General features: G+C 40.3%; 11 non-coding genes across 11 annotated transcripts; 2 read left to right on the top strand and 9 right to left on the bottom strand.

Annotated features, from left to right (window-relative positions):
* The first annotated feature begins 5,205 nt into the window (after positions 1–5,205).
* On the top strand, positions 5,206–5,278 carry trnar-ucg (transfer RNA arginine (anticodon UCG)). Its single transcript has one exon. It is a non-coding gene; the product is annotated as a tRNA-Arg (tRNA).
* An 835-nt stretch (positions 5,279–6,113) lies between these two features.
* Positions 6,114–6,186, top strand: trnar-ccg (transfer RNA arginine (anticodon CCG)). The gene has a single exon. It is a non-coding gene; the product is annotated as a tRNA-Arg (tRNA).
* Positions 6,187–7,671: 1,485 nt separating this feature from the next.
* trnal-uaa (transfer RNA leucine (anticodon UAA)) lies at positions 7,672–7,753 on the bottom strand. Its single transcript has one exon. It is a non-coding gene; the product is annotated as a tRNA-Leu (tRNA).
* Positions 7,754–8,232: 479 nt separating this feature from the next.
* trnal-aag (transfer RNA leucine (anticodon AAG)) lies at positions 8,233–8,314 on the bottom strand. The gene has a single exon. It is a non-coding gene; the product is annotated as a tRNA-Leu (tRNA).
* A 663-nt stretch (positions 8,315–8,977) lies between these two features.
* On the bottom strand, positions 8,978–9,059 carry trnal-uaa (transfer RNA leucine (anticodon UAA)). The gene has a single exon. It is a non-coding gene; the product is annotated as a tRNA-Leu (tRNA).
* A 479-nt stretch (positions 9,060–9,538) lies between these two features.
* On the bottom strand, positions 9,539–9,620 carry trnal-aag (transfer RNA leucine (anticodon AAG)). The gene has a single exon. It is a non-coding gene; the product is annotated as a tRNA-Leu (tRNA).
* A 612-nt stretch (positions 9,621–10,232) lies between these two features.
* trnal-uag (transfer RNA leucine (anticodon UAG)) lies at positions 10,233–10,315 on the bottom strand. Its single transcript has one exon. It is a non-coding gene; the product is annotated as a tRNA-Leu (tRNA).
* A 478-nt stretch (positions 10,316–10,793) lies between these two features.
* Positions 10,794–10,875, bottom strand: trnal-aag (transfer RNA leucine (anticodon AAG)). Its single transcript has one exon. It is a non-coding gene; the product is annotated as a tRNA-Leu (tRNA).
* Positions 10,876–18,252: 7,377 nt separating this feature from the next.
* On the bottom strand, positions 18,253–18,326 carry trnat-ugu (transfer RNA threonine (anticodon UGU)). The gene has a single exon. It is a non-coding gene; the product is annotated as a tRNA-Thr (tRNA).
* A 1,013-nt stretch (positions 18,327–19,339) lies between these two features.
* trnat-agu (transfer RNA threonine (anticodon AGU)) lies at positions 19,340–19,414 on the bottom strand. The gene has a single exon. It is a non-coding gene; the product is annotated as a tRNA-Thr (tRNA).
* Positions 19,415–19,687: 273 nt separating this feature from the next.
* Positions 19,688–19,761, bottom strand: trnat-cgu (transfer RNA threonine (anticodon CGU)). The gene has a single exon. It is a non-coding gene; the product is annotated as a tRNA-Thr (tRNA).
* Positions 19,762–22,015: the final 2,254 nt, after the last annotated feature.

Here is a 22,015-nt window from a genome sequence, read left to right as displayed (position 1 = left end):
TTTTAAAGCAATAATACATTTCAGCAGTCATGAACATGTTTTGATAGTTAATATGCCAGTGATTTGATGCTTCACAAAAGTTGCAGACACCTTTACCAATATGAAAATGCTTTTGTAAACAACCAGTTATTCTTTACACCGATTAAAAAACGGATACTATTATAAAGAAAATCTTTTCTAAATGTAGAACTAAATACATTGATTTGCATTGAAATGCATGATGAATACTCTTGTCTTGACAAATGAAAGTGGAAAGCCTGCAGCTCACAACAAATGTGGAAAGTTCTTGCGTGTCATATTAAACAAACCGTTTACTGCTAATTTGATGTAATTTTGCTCACATGGATAATTGAATATTAATCAGATGATGTCATTAAGCTGCTGTGCCGTCAGCCAATCGTTGCATTGCTGATCATGATTTCGAGGATCGATAGATCTGTCCTTCACAACACATCCAGCGATCTCAGATCAGTTTATCCAGACATTCTAATCTAATTCGCGAACTTGTTTGAAGAACCAAATTAGCGAGAGATCAGTTATCAAGATTAAAAGATCCGGGATCTGCCAAATAATCTTAGATCATTTAAGCGAGGTACGAAGAACGGACCCCAGGTCTAAAAAAGCAGGCGTGTTTTGGCGCGTTGCTATTTTGAGAAACTTCAAATAGTCTGATCTTTAGACCAGAACAAAGTCTGTCTATTGTCTTGCGCAAAGTGCGCCTGGCTTACACACTACACACACGATGCAATATGCAAATATCTTTACATATGAAAAAGATATAATATATTAAGGATATATAATAAGGATATATATATATATATATATATATATATATATATATATATATATATATATATATATATATATATAGTATATAAATATAAATGATTAAAATATTACAAAACATATTAATTTATAGCCTACATGAATTTAAAAACCACTGCCTTCATACTTTCTTCATCTCGGGAGGCTTTTTTAGTTCATTCAATTTTCTTTTGTATAATGTTATCATTATTAGCAGTATTTTTTATTATAGCCATATTTATATTTGTTCTATTAAAAACAAGCTTAGATTTGTCCACCTGTCAGGTTTTAGACCATATGGGGCATAGCGGGTGTATTTGGAAATAACTCAGTATTTTGACCAAACTTTGTTCTGGAAATTAGAACTGAATTTAGAAATAGTTTGAAACAACTCTTTGCACTTAACAAACAAAATTAATTATTTATAGGCTAATTGATGTCTGTGCGGTAAGGTTTCCCTATCCACGAGAAATTTTAGGGTACAAATGGTAGGGAAAATACAAACATGAAAATTTTACTTTGTTTTGTTTAACTCAATATATTTTTTATGTTTTATCTCACTTAGGTGATACAAAAAGCAGCTTGGCCACAGCATCCAAAGTGAAAACTTCTTGCAAGACACAGGGTGATGGAAAGAGCAGAAGATCAGTGATCAGACATAAGTATATTGATGCCCCTGAGAGGACAGATTTATAAATTAATGTTATATATAGTTGTTCTGTTTTATCATATATATATATATATGTGTGTGTGTGTGACATTAATAACTTTTACATTGTAACACAAAACATAAAAAATAGTCAAAATGCATGAGTAGTTTTGAGTCTATAAAATCTAAATGTTTTTTAAGCACCAAATCATTCGAATGGTTTCATGTAGGACACAAATGCCTCAAATGCAGCTTTAACATCATTGGAATAAATTATATTTTAACATATTCAAATTGAAAAGTTAACATATTAAAAAGGAATAATTATTTACAAGGTTACTTTTATATTTGCATTTTTATAAACTAAAGCAGTTTTGTCCCAAACCTTTGAAAAATAGTCCATGTTGTCTTTATATTTTTTAGATGCTTCATTTATTACTGATTTTAGTTTATGCTTTCATAATATGTAATTATGCATTTGAAGTGATATTGTGCTATTTTGCTACATAGTAGAAGTGAACTAGTTTTGTTCTGTGTTAAAGCCACAATGGCCCTGCATATAAGTGCTTTACTGGGACCTTATAGGCACATTTTGTGCCTGGACTCAACTTAGTATTAGTGGGACCTAACTATTTTGTTAATTACTAAATACCCACAGAGCATGCTTATAGGACATACTTCTGACCCAGATACTGTGCCCCAGTATAGCTATACTTCGCCCAGTGTGGCCATATACACTCCTCTTTGTGTGGACTTGCTTTGGGCCCACAGTGAACTTCTGTTTCGAGTGGGCCAGCCCACAGTTTGGTCTAGTGACATTGTATATGTTTTTGGTATAGACATGTTTGTATGGAAATTTGTGCACTAATACTGTACACTCAAGTACATGAAGGTGAGCTTAAGCAAACTGCATAAAACATTCAAAACTAAGAGAGACAATCTGCTAGTTCAGTGAGACGTCATGCAAAGTGGCTTCCGGGTCCAAGCGCTCTATTCAACTGAATGGGGAGACTCGTGAAATGGTAATAATAAATGTTTACAAAGCGATTTAGTTTCGAAAATCAAGATCACAACATATATGTCCATGCCTAATATACAATGGCCAGAAAGTAATTAATTTTTTTATAAATTGTTAAAATTCTGGTATTTGTGATGCAGCAATCCCAGAGATTGTTGCGTACACTGACTTCATAAAAAATTAACTTTAATGTGTGATATGAATAAAAAGTGATCATAAACGAATAATTTCTCAACTCAAACGAGTGGAGGCTTGGACCCGGAAACAGTATTACATACGTCACCAACACTTCACAACTTAACAAGTGAATAGAAAAGCATATCTTAATTAAGATATAAACTGTATCCCATTAAAATATTGTAGAAATTATCGTATAGGAATAGTTCCAAAATATTATGCTTCTATTTTGTCTGTATAAATGTGCAAGTTAGACTGATTTAGATCAGAAGTCCACTACATGTTCATTAACTGATTTCACAGTTGAAAGTGCTACAATTAACATAAAAATACCCTAGTCAGCACAGCACAGCACCACTTCACTGCTCTTTCTGTGACAGCCAGGGGGCTCATGCAGGATTTGAACCCAAGACCTCTCGCAACCTCAGCGAGAATCATACCACTAGACCAGGGGTCTCAAACTCAATTTACCTGGGGGTCGCAGGAGGCAAAGTCTGGGTGAGGCTGGGCCGCATAAGGGATTTCACAAAAAAAAAGTCCTCAAATGTCATTATTAACAGTTTTAATTATTTCTTCTGTACATGAAGTGTCCTGAACATTAAAAGAACATTGAGTGAAGATTATGAACAGTTCTTCTGAACATGGCATCTTTTGCCTACTTCTTGCTGCCAGAGACTTGGCAGCGCTTCTTTTCACAAATCTGAACCACATTTGGCTTTAGAGCAGAAGCAGTTGAGACCCTCAGTATGGCTTGAAGATGATCATCATTAATTCTAGACCTGTACTTTGGCTTATTGAAGTTCAAGGTGGAGAATAACTTCTCACACACTTCTCACACACTCAAAACTTCCATTCCCTCACCTAAAAAAAAAGGCGTATATATGTATAAATAAAACACCCCCACCCCACTCCAGTCACATCAGTCTGTGCCAGTCTGTATCTACCTATAATATATATAAGATGCAGGCTGTAGCTAGGTAGGTGGCAGGCTGCAGATAGGTAGCTAAGTGGCAGGCAGGGGCGGGAACAGCTTACCTTGGTTCTGGCCGGCGCGAGTTCCCTCCTAAACACTTCCCGCCCATCACAGCGTCTAACACAGGGGCGGGGTGCGTGGTGACGTCACCGGCATCCCCGCCCCTTTGTTTACACGGCGGGCGGGGAATGCCAGTGACCGCTGTGTACGGATAGAATCAGCGGAGCGGGGAGTGCTCTCTCTCCCTGCTCCGCTGATTCTGTCAGGCCCCGTTTACACTAGTGCGTTTTAGTTGTAAAACGGCGTTTTAGAATGAAAACGATCCGCGTCCACACTCGCGTTTTACCCAGCGTTTCTGAACTGCTCTCCGTCCACACCAAAACGCTGAAAACGCACATCACGTGACCACACACACTTTGGCAAGCGCTGCAGCCCATCTACCCAGATGAGAGCTCTGCTAGTCGGACTCCTCATCAAGCATCTCCCGCTGGATCTAATCTCACTATATTTATTAAACGTGATATTTAATTAATCTTGTTGTCTTTATCTAACGACATATTCCCTGACTTTGGTCATTGGAATCTATTACTTGCTCTCACGTAACGTGTTTTGGCTGAGCGCAAAGATAAGTTAATGATTAATGTAACCACGTAGCCTACATTCTGTATATTGACTGATCGCTTGCCTTTATTTCCTATAATGTATAAACTTATTGTATGTTATACTTTTATAATGGCCATTATCGATTATTAAAACTGATATTCAGCAAAAGAGAGGGTATGTTTCGTATTTTCACTGAAATTGAAAGGAGGCAGTTGTTATTGGCTCCGTTTTGATATAAATATCCACACTGTGAAGATGACGCTCATGCAGCACGACGCCTCAACATTTCTGCTGTCTGTTTGGTTGTTAATATTAAAATAAAAATAGGTAGTTCCTTATATCAAGTTTACATTTTATTGTTGAGAAAGTGAAGCAACGTAGCCAGGGTGATGTGAATGAAGTTATAAAGTACACGGTTCCCTGTGAAGATTGACGCGTATCCTCGGTATGTTTTCCATATCAAACTGAGAAGAAGAGTTGTAGCCTTGATCAAACTTGCGAAGTCTGAACTTACATGGAGAAGATTCAGGACTGAACTGTGTGTTAGGCTACTTAATATTGAGGAAAAGCCCCAATCAGAGAGGCGAATGTCTGCAGCCCCGCCTCCGTTTTCAGATGTCTCCGTCTTTCCCCATCCACACTGAGACGGAGCAGCAGCGTTTCAGAATGAAAACGGCCTCTCCAGCGTTTTCGAAACGATCTGTTTTCAGCGCTCGAGAACTCCGGCGTAGTGTGGACGGATTCTGTCAGTGTACAGCGGTCGGTGCGGGCCACAAAATATTGCACTGAGGGCCGCAAATGGCCCGCGGGCCACAAGTTTGAGACCCCTGCACTAGACTAACAAGCCCTTAAGTAGCACCCAGCAGTGCCACAAAAAAAGTCTGTGAAACCGGTCTAAACTACTTTTTGTTCATGTTGTTTTTGTTTCGTGCGTCAGCAACCCCCATGGATGCATATTTTACTTTACAGGCAGTAAAAAATGGCCCAGTGGCCTAATGGATAAGGCACCAGCCTTCGAAGCTGGGGATTGTGGGTTCAAGTCCCATCTGGGTCGTTTTTGATGCAGTTCCTTTTAAGTTGGCTGTGCAGCACAATCCAGTGTGACCTTCAAAAAGCTAGGTTCATACCCTTAGGTCAAAAAGACATGACAATGGAAAACTCTTCAGAGAAGCTCTTTTGTCATTAGGTGTACACACCAGATCATCTGAAAGCAATAGGAATCCTAAAGTGCTGTTTTCTGAGTTACAGGAACTTACTGAGTGATACAACAGATATAGTAAATGCTTGTATTGGCCCAGTGGCCTAATGGATAAGGCATCAACCTTCCAAACTGGAGATTGTGGATTCAAGTCGTGTTTGTTGGGTTACTTTTAAGTTGTGTGAAAAAATCCTGACCACTCGAAGGTTAGGTGTGATGATCTGAGGATAATAGTTAGCTTCGAATTCTCAGACTTGCTGCACACTTCAATTAAGATTCTTCCAATCTCGCTCGAATCTCACTGTCAAGTTAGAAACTAAATGGTTCCGCTAAGCACTGGTAATGGAGATCTTGACTTCAATTACCCCGTGGCTCTCAACTCACGGTCTCATGTTAGGTGGATGGTGATGAAATGCAAACAAGAAAATAGCTGCAGAAAGGTTGTGATTTCAAGTTAATGAGAGTGGTCTTGACTGGAATTCGAAACTCTCACGACCAGTCATACTATACGCTGGAACCATACCCCAAGACCAGAGACGCGAATGTGAATGATTGCAGAAAGAAAAAGTTTGTCCATTAGTTCTTATTTGACGGAATGCAAACTGGCATTGAGATCCTAAAGTGCAGTTTTTCATGCGGTGGCATCTTGTTGAAGGCATACAAGAGATCCTTGATAGAAGACCGGTGACATGGCCCAGTGGCCTAATGGATAAAGCATCAGCCTCCGGAGCTGGGGATTGTGGGTTCAAGTCCCATCTGGGTCGTTCTTGAAGGTCTCACTTCTACTTAGGAGCAATGTTTGGTAAATGAAACACAGTAGCTGTAAAAACCTTCTTGAGATGTGTTTGTGTTTAATTAACTTCCTTCATTGTCATCCATATTTCCTGTTATGACTAAAAGGGTAAAAAGATTCCTAACACGAAAGGTCATTTTGAATCCTGCATGGTGCCTACAGAGAAGAGACTGCGTACAAACACAAAAATGGTGCTTGCATATAAAGCTGGTGCGTTGTTCAAGATCCATAAACAAATCTAACAAGCGAATCATTGCCACTGCTATTTTGTCTGTATAATTGTACAGGTTAGGCTAATTCAGATTAGAAATCAACTAAATGTTTATTAACTAAGGTCACAGCAAAAGTTGCTTCAATTAACACCAAAGCATCACTGCTTTTTCTGTGACAGACATAGGGCTCGTCTGGGATTTGAACCCAGGACTTCTTGCAACCAAAGCAAGAATCATACCCCTAGAACAATGAGCCCTTTAGAAGCACTCTGCAGTGCCACAAAAAATTCTGTGAAACTGGTCCAATCTACTTTTTGTTTATGTTGTTTTTGTTACGTGCGTCAGCAACTCCCTGGATGCATATCTGATTCAGTCCTCCAGCATCTTTTTTTTCCTTCAAATTAAAGTCTTTTACACTAAAATCATTATGAAGTTGGTCTTTTGTTGCTAATTATTTATTTATATTATCTGATATATAACTAATTCTATTATATTGCTTTATCTCTTAACCAGGAGAAGGAGGGAAAATGCACTCACTCACTCAATGCAGTCGAATCAATAAGCAAAAAACAACACATTAAAGGTTACCAAGACACATATCACAACAAGAGAGATCTGTTATGGTACAGGCACAAATCAAGCAACAAAGAAATCAAGAAAGCAACTTTTAATCAGAAACTTCCACACCACAGCACATCAGCTTCTAAATGTACCCACTCTGTCTAAGGTAGGCTCATATTATATATATATATATATATATATATATATATATATATATATATATATATATATATATATATATATATTTATATATATAGCTGCTGGGCATAGTTAATCGGAAAGCAAGTTGGGCCGCGGTCACACTAGAGTTTGTGCTTGCAAAATTCTTTCGTACAGCGCTGCAAAAAACGTGCGAGATAAAACAATATGATTAGACGTTGCTAAAAGCGACTGATTGCTCCATATAGCTCATGTTTTGATCTTCTATTGGTCTCATGCACTCACGTGATGCAAATTTCAAGCTTTGGTCTTACCAGATGCTGCAATCTAATCGTGGGAAAGACACTTGCTCCTGAGCAGATTCGAGCTTGGGAATGTGTTCCTGTCACACCAACAAGTCTGCCGTGAGTTTCAAAGAACACATTATACTGACTATTTGCCAACTTTAATGTACTCTCTCATTTCCAGCAGTCACTGAGAAAGCGCACACACTCAAGCAGTTTGGCCGTGTTTAAAACCACATCTGGCAGCGGTGGGATTTGAACCCACACCCCCGAAGAGACTGGAGCTTAAATCCAGCGCCTTAGACCCCTCGGCCACCCTACCCTGGATGGATCCATGCAGTGGTCCCTTTTCTGCCAAATTTTACAGAAGCAGAACAGCAGAGAGGACGCAGAGGTTCCTAGTGAAGCCCTTCAACTTTGGCCAAGGAGTCTACATTTGGATGTGAGCGGAAGCGTGCAGTATCACTTTGCAAGTCTGTTTGCTCAAGCAGAGAGGTCATTCTCAAGCATCCTAAAACGACTGTCTGGCAGCGGTGGGATTAGAACCCACACCCCCGAAGAGACTGGAGCCGAAAACCAGCGTCTTAGATCCCTTGGCTACGCTATCCCAGATGACTCCAAGCAGTGGTCCCTTTTCTGCCCAATTTTACGGAAGCAGAGAGGACGCCTAGCTTCCTAGTGAAGCCCTTCAACTTTGGCCAAGGAGTCTACGTTTGGATGTGAGCGGAAGCATGCAGTATCACTTTGCAAATCTGTTTGCTCAAGCAGAGAGGTCTTTTCAAACATCCTAAAAGGACTGCCTGGCAACGGTGGGATTTGAACCCACGCCCCCGAAGAGACTGGAGCCTTAATCCAGCGCCTTAGACCGCTCGGCCACACTACCTTTCCAAGCTGCTTTCCCTAAACAGTTTTTGCACCAACTTGTTTCAAGTAGCAAAACAGCTCTGGGAAATCAGTTCAATTTGGCCATGCCTTGCTGGAGTTCCTCCACAAAGAAAGAGAGCTCCTTAATACCAGCTTACGGAGCACTCCCCCCTTCCTGTCAACCACAGTTCTGTCTCTATTTGAGCACACCTCAAGGCATTTGAAGTCTACTCCAAACGGCAGCCAGCTGCGATGTATTTAAGCACCTGATTACAAGGTAACTGTTATTCCACAAAATAATGAAAGTTACTGATTCCATCACAGCAGACCCCACATTGTTGATGTTATTATATTCAAATCCAGTTATAGAGTATTACTACTCTAATTGTGTATCTTTACTGTTCCTGTTTCAATAGGGGGCTCTTGCTAAAAGGAGCAATGGCAGAGAGAGACTTCCAGTGCAGACTTTGTTAAGATGCTGCAATCTAATCGTGAGAAAGACACTTGCTCCTGAGCAGATTCGAGCCTGGGGATGTGTTGCTGTCACACCAACAAGTCTGCCATGAGTTTCAAAGAACACATTAGACTGACTAGTTGCCAACTTAAATGTACTCTCTCATTTCCAGTGTTCACTGAGAACACGCACACACTCAATCAGTTTGGCCGTGTTTAAAACCAAATCTGGCAGTGGTGGGATTTGAACCCACGCCCCCAAAGAGACTGGAGTTTAAATCCAGTACCTTAGACCCCTCGGCCACACTACCCTAGATGGAGCCATGCAGTGGTCCATTTTCTGCCAAATTTTACAGAAGCAGAACAGCAGAGAGGACGCAGAGCTTCCTAGAGTAGCCCTTCAACTTTGGCCAAGAAGTCTACATTTGGATGTGAGCGGAAGCGTGCAGTATCACTTTGCAAGTCTGTTTGCTCAAGCAGAGAGGTCATTCTCAAGCATTCTAAAAGGACTGCCTGGCAGCGGTGGGATTAGAACCCACACCCCCGTAGAAACTGGAGCCGAAATCCAGCGCCTTAGATCCCTTGGCTACGCTATCTCAGATGACTCCATGCAGTGGTGCCTTTTCTGCCCAATTTTACAGAAGCAGAGAGGACGCCGAGCTTCCTAGTGAAGCCCTTCAACTTTGGCCAAGGAGTCTACGATTGGATGTGAGCGGAAGCATGCAGTATCACTTTGCAAGTCTGTTTGCTCAAGCAGAGAGGTCATCTAAAGCATCCTAAAAGGACTGCCTGGCAGCGGTGGGATTTAAACCCACGCCCCCAAAGAGACTGGAGTCTTAATCCAGCGCCTTAGACCACTTGGCCATGCTACCTTGCCAAGCTGCTTTCCCTGAGCAGTTTTCATACCAACACCTTGCTGGAGCTCCTCCACAAAGAAAGAGAGCTCCTAGATACCAGCTTAGGAAGCACTCCCACCTTCCTGTCAACCACAGTTCTGTCTCTATTTGAGCACACCTTAAGGCATTTGAAGTCTACTCCAAACGGCAGCCAGCTGTGATGCATTTAAGCACCTGATTACAAGGTAACTGTTATTTCACAAAAGAGTGAAAGTTATTGATTCCATCACAGCAGACCCCACATTGCTGTTGTTATTATATTCAAATCCAGTTATAGAGTATTACTACTCTAATTGTGAATCTTTACTGTTCCTGTTTCAAAAGGGGGCTCTTGCTAAAAGGAGCAATGGCAGAGAGAGCCTTCCATTGCAGACTTTGTTAAGATGCTGCAATCTAATCGTGGGGAAGACACTTGCTTCTGAGCATATTCGAGCCTGGGGATGTGTTGCGGTCACACCAAGTCTGCCGTGAGTTTCAAAGAACACATTATACTGACTAGTTTCCAACCTTAATGTACTCTCTCATTTCCAGCGTTCACTGAGAACGCGCACCACACTCAAGCAGTTTGGCCGTGTTTAAAAGCACGTGTGGCAGCGGTGGGATTTGAACCCACGTCCCCAAAGAGACTAGAGCCTAAATCCAGCGCCTTAAGACCCCTCGGCCACGCTACCCTAAATGGATTTATGCAGTGGTCCCTTTTCTGCCAAATTTTACAGAAGCAGAACAGCAGAGAGGACGCAGAGCTTCCTAGTGAAGCCCTTCAACTTTGGCCAAGGAGTCTACATTTGGATGTGAGCGGAAGCGTGCAGTATCACTTTGCAAGTTTGTTTGTCAAGCAGAGAGGTCATTCTCAAGGATCCTAAAAAGACTGCCAGGCAGCGGTGGGATTAGAACCCACGCCCCCGAAGAGACTGGAGCCGAAAACCAGCGCCTTAGATCCTTTGGCTACACTATCCCAGATGACTCTATGCAGTGGTCCCTTTTCTGCCCAATTTTACGAAAGCAGAGAGGACGCCAAGCTTCCTAGTGAAGCCCTTCAACTTTGGCCAAGGAGTCTACGTTTGGATGTGAGCGGAAGCATGCAGTATCACTTTGCAAGTCTGTTTGCTCTAGCAGAAAGGTCATCCCAAGCATCCTAAAAGGACTGCCTGGCAGTGGTGGGATTTGAACCCACGCCCCCGAAGAGACTGGAGCCTTAATCCAGCGCCTTAGACCACTCGGCCACGCTACCTTGCCATGCTGCTTTCCCTGAGCAGGTTTCATACCAACAAAACAAAACAAAGTATCAAATTAAACAAACTAGTTAACACATTACGAACTAAGAATCAAAAGTTGAACAGGAGCAAAACACTAAATGGAGCGGCATCTAGATGAATGATCGCCGGGCTTGCGGAGCACCACCAGCCAGACCGCCTGAGCGCAAGCCATCACCGAGCTGAGGGAGGGCGAGAGACTGCAAGACAGAGAGAGACAGAGACGCCATCGCTGTCAGCCTTATATAGTGGAAATCCCCAGTGAAGGGCATCATCCAATCCTGGATAAGCCGGGTAGAAACACTCATCCTAGTACTTGATCGCAACAACCACAAACCGGGAATAAATAGATTAATTAAATAACACAGACCCACGTAACACCCTTCACCTTAAGTGAATAAATTGTAGGGAAGAAAAAACATCTTACCTGAAACAAAAACTACAATTTATTCTATCAGACACGTGATAAAGCATCCGCAATAACATTATCCTTTCCATGGATGTGCCGAATGTCTAGTTGAAACGTTTGTAAAAACAAACTCCACCTCATCAATTGCTGGTTGTGGTTTTTCATCCGACTAATGAAAAGTAAGGGGTTGTGATCTGTGTAAACAATTAAAGGATACGAAACAGAACCAATATAAACATCAAAATGTTGGAGAGCAAGGACAAGTGCGAGCGCCTCCTTTTCAATGGTTGAGTAACCTCAAGAAGAAACAGACAGGTTGTTCGATTCCATTAATATCTGTCTGGAGGAGAACAGCACCTGCACCAGTGTCACTTGCATCAACAGCAAGAATAAAAGGAGAAGAAAAATCGGGCACAGATAGGACTGGAGAACTAATCAAAATGGCATTTATTTTCTCAAAACTCATCTGACATTCCTCAGACCATTTGAATGGTATTTTTGGACTGAGAAGGTCAGTTAAGGGACAAGCAACTACAGTAAAATTTCTACAAAAATTTCTGAAGTATTCAACCATCCCTAAAAAGCGACGGAGTTCACGGCGCGTAGTGGGCACTGGAAAATTACGAATTGCCTCCACCTTTGACTCGACTGGACGATTTGTCCACCACCCACAACGTTCCCAAGATAAGTCACAGTTGCTCGACCAAATTCACACTTTGCCAAATTGATAGTGAGGTTGGCACTCGACACACGGTTGAATAAGGTCTCTAGTTGTTTTATATGCTCAGACCAAGAGGTGCTATAAATAACCAAGTCATCCAAATACGCTTCGATGTTCTGCAAGCCTTCAATTACGCGGTTTACTAAACGTTGGAAAGTGGCCGGTGCGTTTCGAAGGCCGAAAGCCATTACGGTGTAATTTAGAAAACGATCTGGTGTAACGAACGCAGATATTTCCTTAGCACGGTCACTAAGGCCCACCTGCCAATAACCTCGGAGCAGATCAATTTTTGAAACAAAAACCGCATTCCCAACGCGATCCATGCAATCCTCCATACGAGGTAACGGATAACTATCAGGCTTAGTGAGATCTTTTACACTTCTAAAATCAGTGTAAAATCGAAATGTGTTGTCAGATTTCTTTACAAGCAAACAGGGTGAACTCCATGGACATGGAGCTTGGTTCAGCGATGTTATTTTCGAGCATGAAATTTACCTCTTATTGCATCTGTTCTCGCTTTTCTGTACTTACCCGATAAGCATGCTGTTTTATTGGTAACGCGTCACCCACATCAATATCATGCTCAATTAAACACGTACGGGTAGGAACATCCGAGAATAACTCAAGATGATTTTCAATAAGACCAACCACATCCGATCGTTCAACAACTGTTAAATAGGAAAGATAAAAGTCAAGGTTTTGGACAATCTCAGAATTTTTTTGTCTTCCCGCCACTAACTCAGGAGCAGGAAACTCCACGTCTTCCTCCTCCAACAACACGCCGTCAGCAACAATGGGAGACAAAGGACTGATCAACGGATCAGCACTGGACAGCGCACGGTGATCAGAAATTTCAGCACCGGTCAGTCTCTGTGGGCAACACAGTTAAAACAGCAGCATTCTCTCTAGACACATTTGACGATCGTTCAAAGTAAGGCATGTTTATGTGACACAGCCGAGTTTTTTCCTTTCTGTCAGAAGTAGCAATCACATAGTCAAGTTCACTCACCTTTTCTTTAACTACATACGGGCCATAATAGCGAGCCTGCAATGCAGAACCTGACAGTAGCATCTGACATCTGTAAATTTGATGATGGTGTTAGATCTGTTCACAGCCCTGCAGTCGATGGTAAAAAAGGGAGTAGAGGAAGGGGCTCAGCAGCCCTGTGGTACACCAGTGTTGAGTGTGACGCTGGTGGAGCAGATGTGACCTGATCTAACATTTTGAGGTTTGTTAGTCAGAAAGTCCATAATCCAGTTGCAGAGTGATGTGTCGATATCCAGGTCTCTTAGTTTGATCAGTAACTTGGAGGGTATGACAGTGTTGAATGCTGAATGCCACAAACAGCATTCGTGCATAAGTGTTTTAATTGTCCAGGTGTGTGAGTACAGAGTGCAGTGCTATAGAGACTGCATCCTCTGTGCTCCTGTTGCCACGGTAAGCAAACTGATGTGGGTCCAGTGTGGATGGCAGAGAGTCTTTTAGATGTGCCAGGACCAATCGCTCGAAGCACTTCATGATGATGGGTGTGAGTACTACAGGGCGGTAGTCATTCAGGCATGTTGGGCTGGAGTGTTTGGGCACTGGCACAATAGAGGTGGCTTTAAAGCATGTTGGCACAGCTGCTAGGTTAAGCGACAGGTTGAAAATGTCTGTGAATACCCCAGCGAGCTGTTCTGCACATGTTTTAAAGACACGCCCAGGAATACCATCTGGTCCAGCAGGCTTTCGCACATTGATCCGACTCAGTGCGTTGTGTACTTCTGAGGAGGTGAGTGTGATAGGTGAGTGTGATAGTGTGAAGGCAGTGTTGCGTGCTTTCAGCAGGAGGAGCACCTCCTTGTTTATTCATGGCTTCTGTTTCGGGTATGTAGTGATCTGTTTCTGGGTTGTAACAGATATATAACAGATATATTCCAGAACAGAGGAAGTGTAACTGTCAATGTCTGTTTGAAAGCCATGTGTAGCCTGGGAAGCAAACATACCCCAGTCTGTGTGTTGAAACCTGTCCTGGAGTGTGGAGTCTACCCCATCTTTGTGTAAACATGGTCTAATGTTTTAGACCAAAAACAAGACCTAAACAACAGAATAGTTACTAGTAACTATTAAAATTAGTACTAGTATCTAATAAATAAAAACTATATATTTAATAAGTACTATCTAATGAATAAGTACTAGTATCTAATAAAATAAATCAGTGTCTAATGAGTAAGCACTAGTATATTTTGAAAACTCTAGTATTTAATTAATAGCACAAGTATTTCATTTAAAAGATATCTGAAAAATAAGTACAAGTAACATAAAAAAGACACTAGTATGGCAGGGCTCGAAATTGCGACCATTTTGCTCACATATGTGCCCGAAATTTTATCTATGCGACCTCAAAATATATTTGGGAGCATTTTTGCAAGTGCATGAATGTGTTGTGTGCGACCAGTTTTTACTGTGCAAAATGTTCACCACATGAGCGGATTCGGGAGACATTCATGCTGAATGCATCTCTGTGCTTGAAACGGGAAACGCAGCGCTCAGGAATGGTTTAAAACAGTTGTCCTTGCTGCAGTAAACAAAGCCAAGTCCGTAATCCGTGCCCCGCCTTTGCGCTCTTCTTATTGGCCCACTTCTCTAGCACTGAAATATCAGCTGTCAATCACTCAGTTAAACGGACATCGCAAACGGGCCTACACTGAGTAAACTAATATCGCTACTCATGAAAAGACCGGTATTGCTATTAACATGACGTATGCATATAATAAGGTGCAGTACATGTCAAAAGCATCAGTGCAGTATCAGACAGCACCCGTGAGAACAGCACAGTTATATCGTTAACAGATGTATTCATGTCAAGCAGTGCGTGCAGGGCCGGTGGGCGCTCTGTGTATCTTTTTGACACTCAGTTACAGGGGCGTAGATTTAGGGTGGACGGTGGGGACGTGTCCCCACCAATATCCACAAACTACCAAAATGTCCCACCAATAATTTAATTCACTTAAAAACATCGCACTGTCAGTATAAACCTAGACATGCCGAAAGGGTTAAATCACGTTCTCTCCTCCAGTCGCACCGCCCCCAAACACATATAAACATTGTGATTGGCTGTGCCTTTCCCTGCTGTCATGTGAGTGGCTGCTTTCAGACCATAGTTTCAGATACAAACAGCGCCAAAACAAGTGCGCGGGGGGAATTTCCCAATGTGCGAGGTGTAAGACAGACACGCACAAGTTAGGATGGAGGGTAGCAAGAAGAGGTGGACATAAAGAGCTTTTTCCAACGAAAAGTGTAAGTCACATAAACTCAAGTTCGCTACTGAATGAGTCCATGATGATAATGCCGTTATGCTAGTGTTTTCACCGCTTTTACGTTCAGTCTAACGTTAAAGCAGACTAGTCTGTAAACAATATTCCCTGAAAACTAACTGCAGAATAGACACCTACATGTAAACGTATATGACCCTGCCAGTTCTCCTAATCTCTTAGAGTAACATCTCCAATTTTGGTTGAAACAATTTGTCAGAAAAACTACAGCCTGTGCTCCATCTTTTAATAATACTGAGAGATGTTTAATTTGTACGAAAAATAAACGAAAGTTTTTATTAAACTCTCTCTTTATCAGTTATTAAACATCATTTTAACATTGCACTTTCAGGCCTGTAGCCAGCTTATTGAAAGGGATTATTTGTTTTCTAAAAAAACTGAACCTTTTTGCAGTTATTCACCTGATTTTCTGTTTAATTGAGGTATAAATATGACATTTTAGTGACATATTAAGAACTAATTTTTGCTGGATAATCCTGTTGGATAGTTATTACAACTACACTTTTTGATGTACCAAAACTATTTCCTACCATTTTGTCAAATTGCTTTATTTACATATTTAAACTGAAAATTTTATTACAGTTTTATAAATAATAAAAATACTTTGAACTAGAAATTAGGACTTTAAATTCTTAGAATAAAAAAATGAAGTAAAGTACAGATGCCAAAACCTCTAAATGCCATGTAAAATGAGCATTTTTCTTAGCCTTGTATATTTATGTTCAGTTATTTCACTTTAAAGGCAATGAAAAGAACGTATTTGTCACTATAAAAGGTAAATCACTGAGTCCACACACAGGAGTTGGAGAAAAATGCTCATTTTAGAAGAAAATATTAAATGGCATTCAGAGGTTTTTACATCTAAACTCTTCAAATATGTAAATATACTTATTTTTAAAATACAATTTTTTATCATAATTTTCTTTGGGAAATTTGTTAAAACTTGATTTAAATTAAAAACTAAAGCCTATAGGCAAATGACAAACTGGCCGGCACATTCAACCTTCCTCAGTGAGGATTTATCCATTTGAATAATGAGATAAATTCAAACATAATAATAATAATAATAATCCAACTGTTGGTCTTTCAAACCACTTGACCCCCCTTGGCTAACCGCATGACTATTTAATTTAACTTAATAAACTGTAAGAAGAGAGGATTAGTTAATAATACATTTTAATAGCAGTTAAATAATAAATAGCAAATATATATATATATATATATATATATATATATATATATATATATATATATATATATATATATATAAACAATATTCATTCTTGGCGGGGGTGACTCGTCCCCAGTCCCCACCAATGTAAGGTGCAAACCTACGCCCTTGCTCAGTTATGTTATAAAAATGTATTTTCTTGAGATAACGGGACGAGGCATATTTTCCTCACGCTTGCATTTATACTGTTGATTTCAAATGCAATTAATATGTTTGTATAAAACTTGTAGTAATGATGCTTATGATTAGTGGGTGCGACAACATTTTTGCTGATGCGCCTGCATTTTTAAAGTTATGAGCACCGGTGCTACCAAGCAAAAAGGTTAATTTCGAGCCCTGCTAATGGGTGATGCCGTGGCATAGTGGGTTGCACCTTATCTCACAGCAAGAAGTATAGGTGAATTGAGCATGCTAAAATTGACTGTGGTGTATGAGTCTCTGAATAAGTGTGTGTGTTTCCCAGTGATGGGTTGTGGTTGGAAGGGCATCTGCTGTGTAAAACATACGCTGGATAAGTTGGCGGTTCATTCCACTGTGGAAACCCCAATTACAGTTTTTTTTTCATTTGTTTTGCCACAAATTTCAGAACCCTGTTATCAATTTTCAAAACTCGAAACATTCACTACTTTAAACACAGACTCTCCAGTGTTCAATACTCTGCATGCTGCATTCATTTGCTTTGAGAAGTCTTGCATTTGAAGGATCATTGGTTCACATAATCCTTTTATCATATAAATACTACAGGAACAAACTTTAGATCACCAGCACACAAGATGCACATCATTACAATAAACAATCTTTTTCAGTCATTTTTGTTTAAAATATATGATACAGGTTTCATAATGGTTTATACATAAGTGTAGAGGGAACAGTACAGACAGTGGATACACTAAACTAAGTTTATTCCAACGCAATCTCATGGCAATTCGTAACTTTTTGATTTAGTGGCTAATTCTCATTCCATCATAATGTAGGTTTACTGTCATTTTTTTCTCACTGCAAGTCCCCATATAGAAAGCTTATATTTGGCATGATATATGGCAAGATATGGAAATTACAACTGGTCCCGACATACTGTATTTAAAATCTTATAATAGTCAATAACTTGTCAAAATCCCTGTTTACATTTTTTTTAGCCATATCACGTGTGTGTGTGTGTGTGTGTGTGTGTGTGTGTGTATGTGTGTGCATAAAAAGGCTCTTGTACAACAAATTCAAAAGGCTTGATCTCAACAATAGCTGATAGTCACTTTTGCTGGAACTTGATTCCAGGGTCTCCTGTTTACAAGACAGTTTGACCAACCAAGCTAAAGCGCCAAATGACCTTGACAGGGGCTAATTTTTTTAATTGAAAAAAGAAAAAAATAACTAACAACTGTAGCGCTGCATGCACTCTTAACAAAAAGCCACCCTGGCACCTGTACATTAGGCACTGCTGGGATTTGAACCCTGGATCTCCTGTTAACAAGACAGACGCTTTGACCAACTAAGCCACAGCTGAAAAGAAGGCAGGACGTTTTTGCACACAGAGACTAAAAATACACATTGAGTCTAAAAATCGCAAGCAAAGAAGTTGTTTAACTCTATTTGTCACAGTATTCATTACGCCTCAAAGCTATACAATTTTATAATTCGATCCGGCAAGCTATATAAAACAAGCACACGCACCACCTGGACTAAGGCGCTGCTGGGATTTGAGCCCAGGATCTCCTGTTTACAAGACAGGCGCTTTGACCAGCTAAGCCACAGCGCCACAGAAATTCACTGTTAGAAACATTTGCCCAATAACAAAAATCAAAGGAGAAAAAACAATACACAACAAAAACCAGCATGTCAGGATGCAGAAAATGCAGACAAGATGGACATGGTCTTTTAGAGTCTGGAGGATCATGTCTCAAACCTGACCGGTAACCTGGCCTCTGTTCAAGATGTGTGAATTTATTTTTATTTAATCTATCCTTAATCATGTGTTAAGTGTTTTTTGGAACCTCCAGTTTCATTACATCCAAACTCAGAGTCAGCTCGGAAAATGGAAATCAGGACAAACATATGCTATCGGCCATTGAAAGAGTTTCAGATCAGAAAGCCACTCTCCCATAATCTGAGGGAAAGGTGCAGTTTGGATTTGAACCTAGCACCTGCTGTACCCAAGACAGGTGCTCTGGCCTACTTAGTCTTAACACTAAAAGAAAAAACGTCTGGATACGATACTTCCAAACGCAGTTTCATCTAAGACAGTGGGGGGAAAGCAAAATTTACTATGCTTTCTACTCAGTTCCTTTGCACATGCATAAAGAGGCTCTTGTACGACAAATCTAAAAGGCGTGATCTCAACAATAGGTGGCAGTTACTTTTCCCCAAAACCACAGGTTGCCTTCGAGTCATTCCTCAAGCCCACTAGGCCCTACACTGTTTTCTAATCTCCCTTATTTAAAACAGCTCAATTTAGTCATCGGCTTTATTGTAGAGTACCCCTAGTATCTGAGCCTGCACTGCGCAATGAAAGAAAGAAGCAAAACGGGATGGACAGATGCCTAAAATGTTAGAAACGCACCACACCTTAAGTCAGTGAAGATAAAGAGCCAAGCTTGCGACTCTGGTGGAACTAGAACCCACAACCTTTGAACGGCTCAGCTCACAGCCTAGAAGTCCAATGCACTATCCATTGCGCCACAGAGCCTGGGTGCTCTGCTGCCTCTAGCACTGTTGCACAGAAAACACTTTTTAGTACTTTCTGGCCCATGAACGAATGGCCAACTGTCAACAAGGCACTGCTGGGATTCGAACCCAGGATCTCCTGTTTACTAGACAGGCACTTTGACCAACTAAGCCACAGTGGCCAAACAACTGTGGAAGGGGCTAATTGTTTAATTCGAAAAAAGAAAAAAAAACTAACAACGGTAGCGCTGCATGTGTCAATGTCTGGACTTGAAATATTAAAGTCCAATTGGTTAGGCATTACCACACTATGCTTTATAAAGCCATCGTCCAAAGCTCTCTTGAACGAGCAGCGTTCTTAAGGATTTGAGTTTTGTTAAGAAACCGACTGCTAAACATCCCGCTGCGTAAACACTCATTACTCTTAACAAAAAGCAACCGTGGCACCCGTACATTAGGCACTGCTGGGATTTGAACCCAGGATCTCCTGTTTACGAGACAGGCGCTTTGACCAGCTAAGCCACAGCGCCACAAAAACTCGCTGTAAGAGACATTTGCCTGATAACAAAAATCGAAGTAGAAAAAAATAATACACAACAAAAACCAGCATGTCAGGATGCAGAAAATGCTGACAAGACGGACGTGGTCTTTTAGAGTCTGGATGATCATGTCTCAAACCTGACCGGTAACCTGGCCTCTGTTCAAGATCAAAGCAAAAAATGCATGAATTTATTTTTATTTAATCTATCCTAAATCATGTGTTAAGTGTTTTTTGGAACCTCCAGTTTCATTACATCCAAACCCAGAGTCAGCTCGGAAAATGGAAATCAGGACAAACATATGCTATCGGCCATTGAAAGAGTTTCAGATCAGAAAGCCACTCTCCCATAATCTGAAGGAAAGGTGCAGTTTGGATTTGAACCTAGCACCTGCTGTTGCCAAGACAGGTGCTCTGGCCTACTTAGTCTTAACACTAAAAGAAAAAACCTCTGGATATGATACTTCCAAACGCAGTTTCGTCTAAGACAGTGGGGGGGGGAAGCATAATTTACTATGCTTTCTACTCAGTTACTTTGCACATGCATAAAGAGGCTCTTGTACAACAAATCCAAAAGGCGTGATCTCAACAATAGGTGGCAGTTACTTTTCCCCAAAACCACAGGTTGCCGACGAGTCATTCCTCAAGCCCACTAGGCCCTACACTGTTTTCTAATCAACCTTATTAAACAAAAAACTGGATGGCGGAGAGGGTGCCGGATTTTTATAAGGAATTGTTAAGAGCTTGGGGCAAATTTTTTAACAATGTGCATTTTAAACCTCTAGGGAGAGAGAACATTTTAAATCAGCCTCTTTTCTTAAACAACTGCATTTTAAATCAAGGGAGGGAGATTTTTTTAAAGAAATGGTGGGTGGCAGGAATAGTTAAAGTAAGGGATATTTTATATGAGTATAAAGAAGGTTTTTTACCAGTACAATGCATTATAGATGCCATGGAAGAAGCAAAGGAAGAATATAGCAGACAAGAAATAAAAAATAAGTATGAAATAATTAAAACTGCAATCCCTCAAGAATGGATTCAAAAAATTGAAAATAAAGAAGATGACGTTGATGGAATGGAAGTGTATGTGAGAATAGGGGAGAAATTGAATGATTTTAAGAAATGTACTGTGAAAAGTTTTTATTGTGTTTTTAGGGATGCAGTTTTTAAGAAACCTGTGGCAATTGTATACTGGATGCAAAAATACGAGATAACAAATGAGAACAACATATGGGAAAACATGAGAGGTATTTTTATACAAACAAAACTGGCAAACTTAGAATATTTTATTAGACACAGAGTGATTTTTCTTGATGCCATTTTAAATAAAATTGGGATGGAACAAGATGCAACATGTAAAGTGTGTCACGAAGATGATGAGGGGCTTTTACATTTATTTTTACATTGCAAACAGTTGGATGATTTTAATGAAAGATGTAAAGAAATGATCTCGATATTAAAAGGGGAGGAAGAAATGGAATGGAATAAGGTTTTAATGTTGGGATTGGAAAATGAATGTGCATGTAAAACCAAAAAGCTTATTAACTTGCTGATAATGTTGATGAAAAACGCAATATGGGAAAGAAGAGTTGTAATGAGGAAGGAAAAAGTGCGACTAAATGTATGGAACATTTTTAAAAGAAAATTCGTAAAGTATGTACAATATTTGTTTTATTATTTTTATCATGAAGAAAAAGTTGATGTTTTTTACAATGTTTTTACAGTTGAAGTATGTCAGATTTTAAAGGACTGTGAATTGGACATTACTTTTTTAAAGGACTGAAAGGACCCTGGAAATAGGACCATCGACCACAAATGAACTGCTTTTGAAATGAGATGTCTTGTGCAAATATGTGTAAAATGTAAAATTGCAATTGTATGAAAATTTCTTAATAAAAAAAAATATATATATATATATATAGTGGTTAGTACTCTGCGTTGTGGCCGCAGCAACCCCGGTTCGAATCCGGGTCACGGCAGGTTTTTCAAGGTGACATTGGTGTCGCACTCTGTGTTGCCATCCGTTATCTCCAGCCTTCTTTTAGTGCAGGCTGTGCTAATGGCACGTCCTGAATGTTTACGTTTCCTAAAGTGTGGAAGACTAGGGATATGATATAAGAGAAATAGGATCTTTGATGCCAGCATGCTGTGTAGATAAGTACTGATCAAGTCACGCTTCTAAGGCATGGAAGGAATCTTTTCAATTGTTGAGTGTCCATTCATTGCCACAACAGCAGAAAGACATT

This window comes from Danio rerio, chromosome 4 (assembly GCF_049306965.1).
Source record: "Danio rerio strain Tuebingen ecotype United States chromosome 4, GRCz12tu, whole genome shotgun sequence".
Classification (NCBI taxonomy): Eukaryota; Metazoa; Chordata; class Actinopteri; order Cypriniformes; family Danionidae; genus Danio; species Danio rerio.
The sequence above is the reverse complement of the archived record's forward strand: the minus strand, read 5'-3'. Positions and strand labels throughout refer to the sequence as shown.